This window comes from Anopheles coluzzii, chromosome 2, assembly GCF_943734685.1.
Source record: "Anopheles coluzzii chromosome 2, AcolN3, whole genome shotgun sequence".
Lineage (NCBI taxonomy): Eukaryota > Metazoa > Arthropoda > Insecta > Diptera > Culicidae > Anopheles > Anopheles coluzzii.
In genome coordinates, this window is record NC_064670.1 from 16,335,026 (window position 1) to 16,352,162 (window position 17,137).

The 17,137-nt window shown below is 45.4% G+C and overlaps 1 protein-coding gene across 1 annotated transcript in view; it reads right to left on the bottom strand.

Annotated features, from left to right (window-relative positions):
* Positions 1–17,137, bottom strand: part of LOC120949071 (broad-complex core protein) — a 116,636-nt gene that overhangs the window by 48,745 nt on the left and 50,754 nt on the right. Inside the window, exon 3 of the mRNA XM_040366050.2 lies at positions 7,527–7,579. The gene's annotated coding sequence lies outside the window, so the exon portion shown is untranslated. The remainder of the gene's footprint in view (positions 1–7,526; positions 7,580–17,137) is intronic.

Genomic DNA, 17,137 nt, shown 5'->3' on the forward strand with positions numbered 1-17,137 from the left:
TCCGAACACTACAATGAACCAGCACCACGGACAAAGCAAGTACAGGGAGGGCTCATCCCTGGATGTTGGACACTTATGGCCACGCAAAATTACCCCTCGTTCAACGATGTGGGGAGACATTCTATTGCTTGAGTGATGAATCATTTAATATTTCTATGGTTTTTTTTTCCTTTACACACTGCTATTACTTTCACAGGTGGAGAATCAAGGAACCATGCAGTGCAGTAAAGCAGAAGATAAAGAGTGGACAGCGGCAAGTAACGCACGCACGGCACCTCGGTAGCGTTCAACCAAGGTCGGTTTTGTTATCCCTTGGAGAATATCCCTTTGGGAAAGAATGATTTATATAAAATGAAATGTATTTTTAATTATTATAATAAGCAACAGCATTCTACAGCATAGCATGGTTGAGATTGTACTTATCAATAGAAGATAGTCATACATCAAACACTCTCACAGTGATGCATTAAAAAAAATGAAACGACACTGCAAGGGTTAGCTCACAGCACACCGATCACAGTAACAGCAAGAGTAAAGGGCCTGCTGTTGTACGCCGGGCACCAAAGGATGCTTGAATGGATGAACACAGTTGGCTGAAACTGTGAAGCCCTTCGAGTTCTTTTCTATTGCACCTTCCTCTTTTTCTCTTCTTGCCCTCCTCCCTCCTAGATCGCTCGTAAACCTATTCCACCCTCATTAGAGCGACGCGTAATTACTTTTCACCACGTTCAACACTACCCTCCTCCTACGTCATCTTTTTCCATCCCGCTAAAAGCTAGTTTTCATACAAACTCGCACCCTTTATTTCGCTAGCGTCCTCTGACTTCCTATTCGCACACACGCAGCACACACTCTGTATAGGGGGATGGGATTTACAACACGCGGGAAGGTTCTCAATTTACCTTTTTTGTTCTGTCCACTCTTTTCCCATTGTTCATTCCAGGCCTTTGGCTGTAAAACGCGCGCTGCAGCACCAATGCGAAGCTCGTGTGTTTAGTTTGAAGTTAACTTCCTCCACATCCTTGCGGAGGGGGAGGAGAAGGAGGGCTGCGGGAATGATAACTGCGGGAATGTGCGCGAAAGAGCCAGAAGCAGTTACAAAACAAGTCATAGCATATTTTCAACTGCTGTGCACTGTTCCGCTGCTTTTCCTTCTCTATCACGGAGCGTGTATGTCCTTTCACTCATTTTTTTTAGTTATATGCCCTCTCTCATTTTTCATTTTTCAAATCCACATTTTCTCGCTCGCATACTCATCTCGTTTTAACGAGCACTAAAAATCCACGACTTAGAAACGACTCGAAGCAGCTCGTTCACTAAGACAAAGAAACTAGACGGACTCGTAGAAAAGCATGGGATGAAAAGCATTTAAGGTAAGAAAAAGAATAAAAAAAAGGAAAAAAGGCTGGTGATAATAAAAGAAAATACAAGAAAAAACCTCGCGAAGGATAAGTAAAGTAAAAAAGAATAGTGAAATAGAATGACACCAAAAGGAGCAGTAGCAAGAAAGAAAACGAACCGATAAGCTCTAGCGATGCAGCTTACCACCCAGGCAAGCGGGCAATGCTAGCAACAGTAACCTACCCAACAGCACAAAAAAAAACAAAAACAACAACACCAAAAAGAAAAGACAAAACAATTTTAAACTGCTGAGAACACGTTATAGCAGCATAAAATGAGATGAAATAAAAAAAAAAAAACGACAGGCAACAAAAATATATAAAAACAAAAAATCCACCCCATTTGAACCGCAGTAACGATGCGAGAAGGAGTAGTAAAAGAGAGATTTAATAGCTAAACGAAATCGAGAGCGAGCACAGGCAAAAGGAACGAACAGGCAGAGAGTAAGCGAGAAGGCGTCTAACCTGCGGCACGGCGCTTAGTCGCCAAATGGAAAGGGACGGAATGGTGCGCGAATGTTGAAATAAAAAATAAAAAAAAATGCGTACACACACATACAGAGGACCAAAAAACTCGTTATACATCAAGCAGGCGCGCACAGCACAACAAGCAGGCACACAAAAGCAAAAGGACCGCCGAATGAGGACGACGACGACGTAGTTAATGCATGAGTATTAGGGCTCGTTATTATTTTCTAACACCGCGCGCGCCTATGTCGCTGCCAGTCTGTTCTACCCACCACCCCTTTACCCGCTTCCTCTTTGGCAGTCCCCACCACTTCACATTACCCCCCCCTTCAGCAAGCTCGCGTTCTAGTCGGATGTAGTTACCGCCAACACCATCACCCACCACCACCAACACCAACAGCACCCATCCTTCAACGCCACTGTTGAATGTCCTTGGCAGCATCCCAGTACCGTCCCCATTTGCCAACCCTCCTCCTCCCCCCCCCCCCCTGCTCATCCCACCTCGTTGAAGTTTTACAGCATCCAAGGCAGGGCGCCCCCATCGCGGGTAGAAGGTGACTACAGAAATTGTTATTTTCTCAGCGATTTTTTATGTTCCACTTTTATATATGTTCGATACATAAAAAGGAAGCTTTTTTACAGTTTCCCCCTCCGTCGTGTTCCCCCCCCCCCTTCTGTCCCACCCTTCCACTCACCCCACCATGTAATGGTTTTTGTGTTGCATTGCCCACCACACCACGCCAGCCCCTTCTCCGCATTGTCGCACCCGTCGCTGTCACACACCACTACGTCTAACTTGTTTTAGCTTGTCGCTCGCGCGTTCTCTCTCTCTCTCTCTTTCTAGCTCTCTCTATTACTCTCTTGCCTTCGCACACTTTTCCTTAGAAGCTACTAGCAATTTGTTTCCCTTCCATTCGATGAACTAGAAACGAATTGCGCGCTCGGGGAAGGAACAGGACGACCTTTTTTTCTTTTCTTCTTCTTCCCAGTTTTGCTACATCACTAGCAGATTGGATGATGCTAGGCGTTTTAGTTTTGGTGGGGTGCGTCGTCGTTGTGGGTGGTGGCGTTTTAGGATAGCTCATAGCAATAAAAAAAAAATGCTGCGATAGTGGTAGTGCGCCAGTAGAGGCGAGCATCGATACTGGGGGGGATCGGGGCGAGTAGAGTAGCGATGGTAGAGAAATAGTAGTAAATGGTAGCAGTTAAGAGAATGCTGCAGGCATTTCCGTTTGCTTTTCCCTGTCCGTATAGCTTCTTGTTTTGTTTCGTTTTCTTCCCTTTGCCCGCTGTTCAATTTTTGTCCTTTTTCTTGCACAGAACGAACGGGAAGTCGTCTTTTTTTCTTTTTGAGCTGCCTTGACACCTTCGCCAATGTTATGATGCTTGGTCGGTTCGGCTTTCCCAGGAATTGGAAGCCTCCAATATTCGTTCGGATGTGAAAGTTTTTTTTTTGCCAAAACTACTACTTTCTCTGCTGATTTTCCTTTACAAAGGACCACAACCGTCCTTAAGTATTGTCATTTTCATTTTATTTTATAATGATTTTATTTAATACTTTGTCCTGGGGTGTGGACAGAAAAAAAAAACGAGATCACATAAAAGCATAGAAAAACGGACGGCGAGGAGGAGCTCGCCCTGTTAGTAGTGCAATAGGGCAGGAACAGCAGACCTGGATGTCAGTCCAGGGGCCATGAGTTATGGGCAGATCAACAAAACGGCAAGGTTGCGCGGATCACGGGGGCATATGATGATACCCAACAAGCACACACACACACATGGCGTGGTCGTATATGTGTGGGCATGATTTGCCGCTTTACCTGCATTTTAATATTTTTCCAGGGAATAAATTTTTCACCGGGCCAGCAAATAACTCTCCCCGGGTTCAACAAAACAGCGCACCAATGCAGACCCACCATCACATGCGGCCGCTTTTCCTCGGGCCCCGGGTTTTTGCCTCCCTCTTTTTCCTTCTCGCGCTCTCTCTCTCTCTCTCCCTCTCGTCGCAACATTAGCGTTTGACGCTGATGCTGCATTTACGTTATGAGGCTTCTAAGCCATACTAGGCGCGCGCGGCAGCAATATAGCAGTTTTATATTTCTTGCCCAGCCCTCCCCCCCCCCCCCCCCTTCCGCAAAAGTGGGATGAAGGCACGAAAGCCCACCCAAGGGTGTGATGATATTACGAAGGAACGGCCATACACACTCTCCCCGTTATCACCCCTCACCCCCTTAACCCCCATCGTGCGCTTGTAAAAACACAAGCAAAGCGCGGCTTTCCATCGCTAGGGGTTCTGAACGTGTGTGTTTGTGATGGAGTATATATACTCAGGACCATTTTGTATTTTTATTATTATTATTTCGCTCACTTTTTCTTTTTTGCTGTTTTTTTTTTGTTGAGCGGCTCTATGCGGCGACTTTCCACACCGCACACACCACACGTGTACGCGCGCGCTCTCGCTAGCGAAAAGTAAGTGTTCCTGCCGCTTCCCAACCCTCTCCCCTTTCCATATCGTCCGTCCTCCCCCCCCCTCCCCTCCCAATCTTTGACTAGTATGTATGCTGCGTGAGCGTGTACAAAAGGGGGGGGGGGGAGGGGCATGTTCTTGCCTTTTTTTCTAATGCTTCACTCCCGCGCACCGTTATGTTTGATATGGCAATAAAATTGCTGTAATATCTCGCGAAAAAGGGCACCCTTTCGGTACTAAAAGAAAAAAGGAAAACTGCTACCCTCCCCCCAACCCCTCCCCCACACCTCAACATGTGTGCACCGTCGCACCGCCACCGCAAAGATGGATGGATGATTGGGGCTGAAAAAATCACACGAACGCACGCGGTATGCATAGCAGAGTGTGCGGGGCTGTGAAGGAAAAGATCACAAGAAACCATACGGTGGAGCTTTGTACCCAGCCAGCCAGCCAGCCACCCACACACACACACGTACGCTGTGGAGCCGCGCTAAGTGAACTAAACTAAACATGCGCGCGAACATGGAGCCCCATGCACACGCACCATAGGGATGGCTTTTTGGAGGAGTTTTTAGGCATTATTTTATACCCTCTAAAGAACCCTACCTTTCTTCAACCTTCACATCTTCCCCCCTTGACAATGCAGCCATCCCCTGCTCTTCGCCTTTACTGAATTCAATGATGTATGTGCGGGTTAGCCACTTCTAATGACTCGAGTACGTACGACAGGCACACGTATTCCCGGGGCAGCATGCTGTATTATAGAAGCAAGGCTACGGCATCAGTGACATGAGGGGGAAGAGAAAGTGGAACGGGTGTAGAAAACACATGGAGACACAGGACGAAAGTATTATTTTGGCAGTAACTTTGACAAAGGGGATACATTTTGAGAAAACAGTCGTCGCGCTGGATTCAGACAAAGTTGTCAGGAGCGGGAAAGTTAAAAAATATACAACAGTTATTTGATTGAATGAAGCGGAATCGAAAACACCACAAGGAGTATGATATTAGTCACCATCTCTAAAGTGTGTTATAATTCCTGATTTTGATAAATCAAAGGTCAAGGATCACACGACGGTAGACACAACAACAGCAAAGCCTTGTTGTTAGCCCGTTTATTTTTTTTTTAATTTTTCTATTTTTTGTTTGTTGGTCAGGAATTCCTGAGGTTTTGAAAAGCACATTTTAATAACAATTTATTGCAACTCTTCGCTGTGTTGTATTGCATAGCGACTCGATACCACGACCTACGGTGCACAAGTCGCAATGCTTGGCATGGTACTGTGCGACTGTCACGAGGAAGTGGACGATTGAAACGGGGTTTAAACGATACGATAAACTGATTCCAATGGACACACTAACTTCTCAGCAAATGATCCATTTCTTATTTGTTTAGAGCAAATTATCGTACAGCAAATTTGTGATAATCAATAAGTTAAGTTTAATACTATTTATTACATGTAAGACTTCATAAATACGCAAAAAAAACTTGTTTATGAACATGTACAGAGTAGAGTCCAGAACATCCACTATCAAAAACGAAAAACATGCAACAAACGTATGTTAAAATGAAGATTGTTTTGATTTTCCTTCCTCCTCGACTAATCATAGCTGAACCATACTAATGATGATTGGATCTCATCCAAAAAAATGGCAACCCGCGCGCAACCACTATCAGGGCAGAGACGCACATGAAACCAAACGCTAGCTTAATCGCTTAAAGTTAGCTTATAAAAAATTTGCAAATCTTATCAGCGAAAATAAAACGAAAAATCCAATAAGAAGTAGTAACTGCATGGGTTAAAAAAGAGGGAGCGCGCGAATGGAACCATCATTTGTTGGTGTTGATAACATGACGCACCAGCGGCTTTGTGAATAAAAAGAAACACATGCCACATGACCTTAAGTAACTAGTATTGCTAAACTTGAAATCAAAACCCCATGTCAGTTAGCATCGCAGACAATTTGTTATCCGCTATTTTGGGTGAATGACTAAAAGGGATACAAGTGAAAAGTAATTTTATTCTACAATGCACACCAACACAGTTACGCAATAACGTTCGATATCGATTTTTTTGTTTCATTTTTGCAAACTCTGTTTGTTTTGGTTTTAGGTGTACTATTCGCACATCCGCTTGGTAACAAAACTTGTTGCGAAAAACCGATGCACACGCACACACCGAGCAGAGCAGCGCCGCTAACTGTCCCGGGTGCCTTAGAAAGAGGCGAACAAAAAATCCTCCCCGACTGTTGTGGTTGGGGGTGGTGTGCAGCAGCAGCAACACATGTGAAATGTTTGCGTCCAAGGTCAGCCCACGTCATGTGTTCGCTCTCTCGCAGAAAGAAGCAAGCTTTGCAAACTTACAAAGAAACAACCCCGGACGAGCGAGATTAGAAGCGGAAGCACATGTCTTTGCTGTTGCACAAGTTTAGCGAATGGTGTGTGGCGATCCGGTGAGTGTGTGCGTTCGCGCTATTTGGACGGTGTGGTCCCGATAGTACTATTACTATTTTGGGGGGTGACGGCGGCCGCGGCAGCCACTGTCACGTCGACACGTACACTACTGCACCACCAGTACTACATGTCGGTACGCTTTGCATGTGTGCGCTCCCTGCAAGACACGGTGCGTGATTAAACTGTGCCGCCACGTTTCTAATCTTGGGCCAAGTAGAGCAAAGACGTGGCCACATACTTGCACACAGTTGCAATTAATTTTCACTTTCTTTCGGCCGATTTCATTGATCAGAAGTAGGTTTTACATGTGGCATTGCTAATGGACATGAAAACATGTGGACATGTGGCATTGCTAATGGACATGAAAACCCAGCAAAGAAGGACCATTATTTTAAAAACATCAAGACCTTATGAAACAACTTAACTCTGCTCTTCGCGAACCTCTTAGAAAGAAATGAAAAACGTTTCATTTGACGTTTGAAAAATGAATGCTTGATAATTATAATGAAAAATATTCATAAGCACTGTCGTTATTATATGCAATGAATTAAAACGCCAATTATTTGGTAACCTAGTCTCTTGCATTTATAGACATTAAATAACAATCATTTCGTTCTCATGGGGATAAATCAAATAAATATATCCCTATTGAGATTATTCTCAAAACTACCATATGTAATACCAAGAGAGGCTACTCAACTAACAGCATTTAGCTATGCACTACAATGTTACTTACCAAAGCGTTAATAATATGCAAGAAACATCAAGTATTAAGACATCAAGAGTTTGCTGCAAAAAAAAGGAATAGAAAGAAAACACAGAAATTAGTTACATGTTACGAAATTGAACCTAACTTACATTGTACATCAGTACATCACCCTTCTCTATTGCCTCCCGATCATCCTCCGCCAGGCCCGACGCGAACGACCAATAGCGCTGTAAAACGCGCTGTAGTCAGCATTTAGTTTCGGGTTCGTGCCCTCCCGCCATCGTCTGAGCTTGCACACACACACACACACACTTATGACAATGTAAAGAAGCCCAAAGATCCAGGGACCAAAAGAAGCAAAACTGTACGGGGCCAAAGACGCAAAGAGGAAAGGCAAACAGCAGCGGGAGAAGAAATCTTCAAAAAGATGCTATAAATTTTTTACCGATCGATACTATTCCCCCTCCCCCCCCCCCCTCGCCTCCCTCCGTCATCGTCATGGTTGTCTTGGTTTTGAAAAACACAGCAGCCATCAGTCTCTTTCGCTCTCTCTCGCTGCTGCTATCGTCCCCAAACACTATCTCTTTCGCTCGCCGAGCCAACCAGCGTCGTCGTCGTCGTGTGTATTGGGGTTATAAATTTTAATTATTTACAATGCATTCGGTTGGCAGGCGCAGCAGCAGCAGCAGTAGCCTATGCTCGGGTGTGGGCTATGGCGTAAAAAATCTGCACACTGGCAAAGGGATGGGGGGAAGGTAGATTGGAAAACTCGCTTCACCATTCGTTCGGAAAAGATAAAGACGGAGAGGGCTAAGCAAGCAACCTACCCCCAGCCTATCCGAGGGTTGTACCGGGAATGTGTGCTTTGTATGTGTGTGAGAGTGTGAAAGAGAAACAGAGAGAGAGAGAGATAGATGCGGTATCTCTTCTTCTCTAGCCATCATCCATGTAATATTATACCAAATATGAATACATTAAGTTTTGCAGCCAAAACCAAACTTAAGACGGAGAGCTAAAACCAGCACAAAAAAAAAAGAACCGAGCTACAAAGAAATCGAACATTTTCCGAAACTACCATCCTCCTCCGCCCGACTAAACCACTGTGCGCTTCCTCCGTCCCTACCCACTAATGCTGCCCCCCACCACTTGTAATGCGGCACATCAATGACGACCATGAGCAAGATGAGGAGAGCTGCTCGGTTGTGCTGCACGGATGGAACGGTGTAATAGGGGAAAATATAAAAAAAGGATTCTTAAACAGGACACCGAACGATTTGTGCTGTGTGTGTATGTATGTATGTGTGTACAATTGGTGAAGCCTGCAGCAGGAAAGCGGAAAGCGGCTACCCCGAGGAGCGAGGTGATGGAGGCGCGCGATTTATTTCTTCGTACTTTCTTGGCTTCATTGCCTCCTTTCGCGAGCGAGTTGGCGCTGTTTCACCCCACCATGGATCTTTTTTTGTTGCTTGGTTTTTCTCGAGCTTTTCGCAGGATGCTGGCACATTTTACAGTTTCGTCTGTTTCCCACTTGCCTTCAGTACATACACAGAGACACACAAGCACACACCAACACAGTGTGTGTACACTCTAGCTTCCTTCGCATCCTTCGTCAATTACTGCCGGAGCTAAGTAACCGACTTTGCAATTTTCACTCTTCCCATTGCCCCCTCCCCTCAGACGCTGTCTGTAAAAGGGGGCTGGCTGTGCGGGTGTGGCGGTGCCAAACCTCTACCTCCAAACGCACACACACACACAAACACCACTCTAAGCTTCGCGGGTTTGTGTCGGAAAATGGAAAAGATTAAAAATTTACCCCCATAAAATTTGTGAGCACGCACATGAACACTGCGGCAGCAGAGGGGGCGGCGGAGGAACCCAGGATAATATTAGGAAGAGCGGCGAGCTGTGGCGCAATAACACATACATACAGTGCAGTTTTAGCTAACAACACACCATGGCAGCGCACGCTGAGCTGGCAAGGAAAAAGAAAAGGGATGAGTTTACCAGGCGAATAAAAACAGAAGAGTAGTAGAGCACGAATGTGATTTTCTTTCAAAAAACCAGCGACAGTGGCAGTGGGTGCAACAACAGGGAGTGATGAGAAGGGGAATAGGCTAGCTCTTAGTACATATACACAAGTACGCGCGCACACACACACACTTATAACTATGCCTTTGCTACACACAACTATAAAAGCCGAGGTAAAATGTTGATATTAGATGCTGGGAGGGATGGGATGGGGGGGACAAGAGAGCACAAATCGCAGCAAGACGCGACACCGAACTCTGCGCCATTGTGTAATGGTATTGAAAAGGTACTTGATGTGTGCGTTTTTTTTTTTTTTGTTATTACCATCCCTTATCCTCCTTCCACTCCTTGGAAACGCTTTTCAGCGTCTTTATCGATCCCGCTCTAATCAGCTTTTATTTTTACTTTTGCTTATCGCGCGATGACGCTTTGGCTTTGTTTTCAAATTTCGTTTCTAACCAGAAGCGTAAGGTTGAACATATACAGAGTAGAATTGTGCCGTACATTGTTGATGGTAGTAGTTCATAACTAAACTAACTCAATTCGAAAATACAACAGCGTTACCAATTTGTAATGTGGTGTGTAATTAATATTAATTTATTTAAATTATTATTTGTTAATTTATCACCATTTTCAACCATTGTCTTTTGAAAACTTATGTATTGTACAAATATCACAAGAGGCAAACATGAGAACATTCGATCGTTAGGGATTCATACACCTTATAGACTCCCTTAACTCGTTTGATTCAATTCACTTTGTTATAAGAGTGCCAATATTCTTAGTAAAAGAATGAGTGAGCTTCAAATTGCAAGCAAAGATATGGACTTCACACTCAGCACAAAGAGATTTCTACAACTCTTTTGGTTCTTTTGTTGTACACATTTATTGTAACGCACTCCGGCTAGTGAATTATAGAATGAATTTAATCGCAAACTAGTAGAGGTCGCTAGTTAGTACATGGAGATTGAGGTAGGTTGAACCCGGAATATAGTGAGTCAGTGCGCGTAATTTGGCGAGTCGCGGAAGGATAGTAGTGCATTTATATTGTTTTATTTTTGGTAATATTTTATTTAATTAGAGGTTTAAACAGATGGGATTTTTTTCTTAGAGTTCGTAAATAACGCCTACATATTAAAAATCCCCATTCAATTAGCAAGACCGCACTGAAGTGAAACCATGCTGAGCACGTTAGCATTTCATCTTGCCAAAGTATATTTTTTATCTCTCTCACAGCTATCCCAACAGCAACTATATTTGAGAATGTCAATTTCCCTCATAAGCTAGTTGGCAAACACAGAGAGCAATTCGAAGCAATTCGAAGACGGCTACCCCACCACCAGCGAGAGACGGGAGGATTGACAAAATGAAAAAAAGGAGAACAAAAACTATCAAACTCCACTTTCGAGGAAAAAAAAAACTAAGACGATGTAACAACAGACTAATACGAATGCATTTATGTCGTCTTGGTGAGCAAGAGAGCATAGTCTAGCTGGAAATGATCAAAAAGACTCTCATCAAAACGGTCGCTCATTTTCCATCCCGTCCTCACATTGTGCATCATTATACACCATACCACCCGTTTTTTTTTTCATTTGGTCCAATAGCTTTAAAATTATGTTATCTTTTCTAATGTTAACACAAAGCTTAACAGACTTGTAACACCATATTCAAACGCGCCGATAACAACCAGTGCTGACCAGGAATAATTATAATACGATTTTTCTAAACAAAGCACACGTTTACCGAAAACATTAGTCTAAAGCTACACTAATATACACACCCAAGGGTGGAGTTAAATTTCAAACACAATTTAGCGTTTGCTGCATAAAACTCGTAAGCATACCACACACCACCATGTCGAAGCTTTAGCTACCTCCTCCTCCCCATCTCCTCTCTGCACGATATTTTATTTTTTATCACTTTTTCCCTATCGTTCTCCTGCGTCCCCGCGGATTTCGCCCAGTGCTCCTTTTCCCTCGATCCCGAAATGGGTAAAATTTGCGCAAGGATAATACCGAGAACCGCTCCTGCCGTCTTTTCGACCACCCCACCCACCCCCCCCCCCCCCCCGCAGCGAGAAACATAAAACGTAAAAATAGTAATAAAATGAGGGCCTACTGCAGTATCTGCGAAATAAAGTGTAGCAGCGGCGGGCGAAGCTCACGGAACGGTTTCGCTGCGTCGTGAATGTTAAGTGTAATTGTAAAACGATGGATTTTACAACCATCGTCCCCTCGTCTTTCTCCCTTGTCCTCTCTGCCCGTTCCGCCCGCGCTCCCGACCACTTCCTTTTTATTTAAGACGCTTCATCTTCGTCTACCACCTCCCTAGCTTTGCCTTTTTTTGCGATATAATTCCTTACCATTTTCTTATCCTCCGCACTAATGTCGCATCTCTCCTACACCTCCTGACTATGTCTCTCGTCCTCTTCCCCCCGGCCCAAACTACTCAACCACTGTTCCCGCTCTAAAATAGCGCAACCACACACAAACACACACACCACTTACTCTTCTATTACGATCCCCGCACCCTCTTTTCCTCTACCTTCAACCAACACTTTTATAACTTCCCCCTATCCCCGACAATACACCACCGTCCACAGCATCCTCTTCCCACCAGCTCGAGATCCTATTACTTCGTTCGTGTAACCCCCCCCCCCCCTTCGCGCACACTATCATCATAAAGCATTTGTGCAACAGAAAGAGAGAGAGACAGTGAGAGAAGGAGAGATAAAGCCCATTTTGCGCAATATAATACAAAGTAATTTTGTAAAAAACATAGAGCCATAAAGGAGACCCCAAAAAAATCGCACCATTCGCGGCATTATATTCTCCCACAGCCTCCCAACCCCACCCCTCCCCCCTCCTTATCCTGCCACCCCTAAAGCCATACACCAATGCACGAGTCACTACATTGCCGGGGCGCCCCCCCCCTCCGCCGTGTGATAGAAAAAGGACGAAATAAAAACTTCAATCTAAACCTCCAACTCCATCGGAGGCAAATCCCTACCACCCACTCTATCCACCCACTTTTACAGCATTCTTTACAACCACATTGTACCATTTTTCAACAACAAGCAGAAAAAAGACTACAGGCAACCCCTCTCTACAGGACGACGACACATACATAGACAAGCGAGGGTATATAGAAAAACTCACGCAAACTAATCGCGTATGCCACCAACACGCGGCGCGCGCGGGCTGCCCCCACCCCGGTTGCGAAACGAAGACATTCATCGTCGTGGTGGCGCGGCCCGTACCTATACAGAGCGGGAGGGGGTAAGGGGGGGAGTGAGAGGGGGGGGGGGGGGCAGTAGGCGCATAAGGATAGAGGCGAGCGAGCACAAGAAGTAAAGGAGCAACTAAACCCACTCCTGCCCACTGCTGCTGCTGCTGCTGCCGCTCAAAAATTGGGCACAGAGCAGCAACTTCCAATGCGGGAGAGTAGGGTGCAAGTGCGAAGGCAAGGGAGGGGAGGGATGCCTAGAGCATTAGGAAATAGGGAGCTAAAAATTTTACAACATCAGTAATGGCAACGAACGGTGGAGAAGAGGAGAGACGAACAAAACCAGAAGCGAACAAAAAAAATCCCGCCAAGCACTACACACACAGCGACAAGTGAAACAAAAATACACCCTCCTCCGCACCCACACACACACACACACCCACGCACTGTGCGCGCAAAAAAAGGGCGGGATGCAAAAGAAAAAAAAAGAAAAACAAGGAATAAAATAAAAACGATACCGACCGAGCCGCGGCACTAACTAGCGCAAAAATCTCATTCCGCGAGGCGATTTTCCAAACGACCCTCTTCTCTCTCTCTCTCATACCCACACACACACACACATATACGTACTAAAAAATCCACCAACAGCAGCATCCTCCACCGCCGATCGTTTCCAAGGATTCTAAGGAAGAAAATTCCACCCGCACCGCGCCTCTGCCACCTCTCTTCCGCCGAACAGGCGAAGGACGCGAGCATCAATCAACTGTGTTGTTACTACTTCTCTGCCGCGTCGGAAGAATACACCACGCGGGGAGGAGGGGGGAGCTGATAGGAAATGATAGGGGTGGTGGTGTGGTAGTCCTTTTCCCTCTATTCGCCGTTAGCTGTGCCCTTTTCTTCCATGCTTCCCTCTAAAAACAGGCATGCACCCCGCGATCAAGCAAAGCGACCAAAGTACACACACAACCACCACCACCGGCGCGCGACCAAGCCGTGGGGGGGGGGGGGGGAAGCGGAAAAGCGATAGCAAAACAAACCGTAAACAGAGAGCAACCGTCGGTCGGAAGCTGCTGTCGGAGCGAACGAGCCAGCGAATGAACGCGAGAGAGCAAAGAGAGCAAAACGTGGAACACAGATGGAAAACAGAGAAAGAGGGAGAAAAACTAAGCGTGAACTATTTAGGAAAAGTGCTAACCCACCTATAATAGAGCTAGGAGTGCGGAAGAAAGAGGGAAGAAGATAACTACGGCGGTGAAGGATGGTACGGGGAGGCAAGAGAGGCAGCGATTATAAGGATAGTGACAGGTGGATCGGACGTGATGGGCGTTTGTGTAGGGCGGAGGTAACAGAAGGAGAAAAAAAAATAGATCTATTTTATGTTTATTATGTATTTCAAATCATCTCACCGCACGTACACTACCCAACGGCAGCAGAAAAGGATGCAAAGAATGGATTTTTTATCTATTTTTCTGTTGTTCGCATTTTGTGCGATTCAAGGGGAGGAAGGAAGAATTCAAAGTATGATAGCACTCTAACTATAATTTCAAACATCAACTACTGCAACTGTCGAAAATTAAGCATTATTTTTGAGTTTATTTATTATTACTCTTCTTAAGGTTTTACCACGAACTAACATCAAATTAAACTTCAATAAATAATCGCAAAAAAAAAAAAGAAAATTGGCTCCTATTTCATCTTTGCTTTTCTTGGTAAAAAATCAAAATAAATACTTTTTCTTAAAAAAAATTACATATACATTAGCGAAAAACATAAATCGCTTCTAGCACAGATAACCTTCCTTCGGCTAAGAGAGAGAGCGAAGCAATAAATCGTAATGTAAAACCGAAGAAATGCCGAAGGAAACGCCGAACCATGGCCGACGAGAAGACGGGTTCGCGCGCGCGAAACTTGCCAGCGGAAAACTATTCGCGAGCGTTACTGGAATAGGAAAGGGAAAATGGAGCGAGCAAGCGAGATAGGGCGGAAAACTGTCTCAGTTAATCGGGCAAGTCCTTTTGCTCTCCCTGTATGTGTGTGTGTGTTTGAGTGTGTCTCTTTCTCGCTCTCTCTCTCTCTCTCTTATTTCCACGTGACGAAAAGCTGTACTAAAAAAACCTAAAAAAACACTTGACTGCTCTCGCTTTTCCCCCGCAGCCTGCGCCACGGCGCTTAGGAGGCTGACCGTGAATTTGCCGGATGTTGCTCTCTCGATACAAAAAAAGGGAGAACCCTCGTAGAGCAATAGGACGGATCCGATTCGCAATCCATCCTTACACAGAATTCATCCCTCCGCTGTTGCGGATGACGCGGCACAACACAGCGGAGAATATATGGCTGCTGCTTCTGCTGCCACTGCCATTCTCTTAATATCGTTTCTTTTATTGTTCACGGAAACCTCCTCCACTTTGGCAGCGAAGCACAACAGGCGAAGGCGCAGCAGCAGCAAGAGGCTATAATTTTGGCCGCACATTTTAACTAGAAAGGAAATACAGCAAAGAAGGAAGAGAGGAAGGTTGGGTAGCTATTTCTTAAAATATATAAACCGATTTTTGGCATTAGAGCGCGAAGCACCACTACGGCGGCATCATAAACTATCCCTTATTATACAAAAGCGATGGGCTTTTCTACAGCCCGCTTAAGGCAGCGAAAACAAGAGAAAGAGAGAGAGAGAGCCATTTGGAAAAAAGCAGCAAATTGTACACTGAGCGAAACGAGGCAGGAAAATTGCATTAAGATGAGGGAGAAAAAAGGAAATATACTGAACATTGGTGCTCAAAGCGTAGGAGAGCGTATTACACACAAACACAGAGGCACTATTCGGCCAAATACATTGCGTGGTAGAAAATATGAAACAAGACAGACACTACAAACACGTCAGTGCAAATGGTGCAATGCATGAATGTAACAGCTTGCATTAGTCTCCATATTCCAATTGCACAGTTAGTTTCAAATGTTATTTTACAGCAAAAACACACTCTGAGAACGTGAATCAAAGTGTGTACGTCTAACTGGAACCACATAGGATTCGTTTTCAATGTTGTGAGTATATCAGGAATCCGCTTGGCATTGAGAGTACCTTGGAAACTGGTTCAAACATTTATTTGTAAATTCCTGTAGATTTAGACTTTCAATTGTTCTAACGTCCCTTAACGACTAACTAATATGTATCAGTTTGGTCTGTGCATGGTACTGTGATGCAAATCCAAGAAAGGAAAATGAGACGCAGTAGCTATATACTAATTCAAGGGAACGCGGAATTTCCATGAAGATTCACAGCTGCAAATGGTAATATTCCCCTCGAAGTCGGACAACTCCCACGAAAGGAATTCATTAGAAATACCTTACAGGTACTGTGGAAAGGTGCAAAGGGTGAAGAGTGTTTTATCTTGAACCGCAACTCCCCTCCCCTGTATTCGGCATTGTAAGCGCAAACAACAATCCTTCCGCCGCAGGGTGCGTAAATTGGTCATGGTGTGATGGAGAAGCAATTTCCCGGATATGCTTGTAAATTTCGGTCGAAGCAACACGTCGTCGCCGGTCGACCTTCACACCCTTAGAAAGCCCACCCACCACCACCAACCCGCGCGGCTCGACGGCACAGCCCAAAAATTCCAAGCAAAAGGACACATCCGCCTGTCTGCCGCTGGTCTGGGGTTAAACCACAGAGAGACACAAGAGAACCTTCCCAAACCCTCCACCCATACACACGCACGCACACACACACACACACATACTCACAGCACCAGACAGACAGACACACATACCCGCAACAGGGCAGGCAGAGGAAGAAGAAGCCCTTGCGGAGAAAATGGACACGATACGCATCGACCCTCACACCACACCACGACCACTTCTCTTCCCTTTCACACAAAAACGCTCGCACCGACATCAACAAACCAACGACCTTGCGTCTTGGCTCTCCCTCCCACACTCGTCTCCCACTCTCGCTCACTTTCTGCGCTTTTAGGCTGCCCACTGCTACTCACGACGACGGCGACGACCACGTGATTTTCACCCACCCCCCCAAGCAGCTGGCGACGGCAAGCGCTACGGCAAGCTGTGAAAGGCAGACCGCAATTTCCGGAAATCCTTACGGCACACCGACCTAACACGGCACGACCACAGTGGGGTGGGGTGGTGGGCGAGTAAAAGAATATCATCGACATGGGTGGTAGTGGTGATGGGAGAGCAAAGGCAGCGGAGAATTGGTCCTTTTTGTTGGTCGGTGAGAAAATATCGCCCCCCCGGTCGTCGGTGGTGTTGGATGTGGAAATTAAGGAAGCTGCTCTAGGAACTGCTGATGTACGTTTGGACTTGGGTAGCATGGTAAAGCCTTAATACAGCAACCGTCCGGAAAGCATGCTCCATTTTGCGTGGGAATT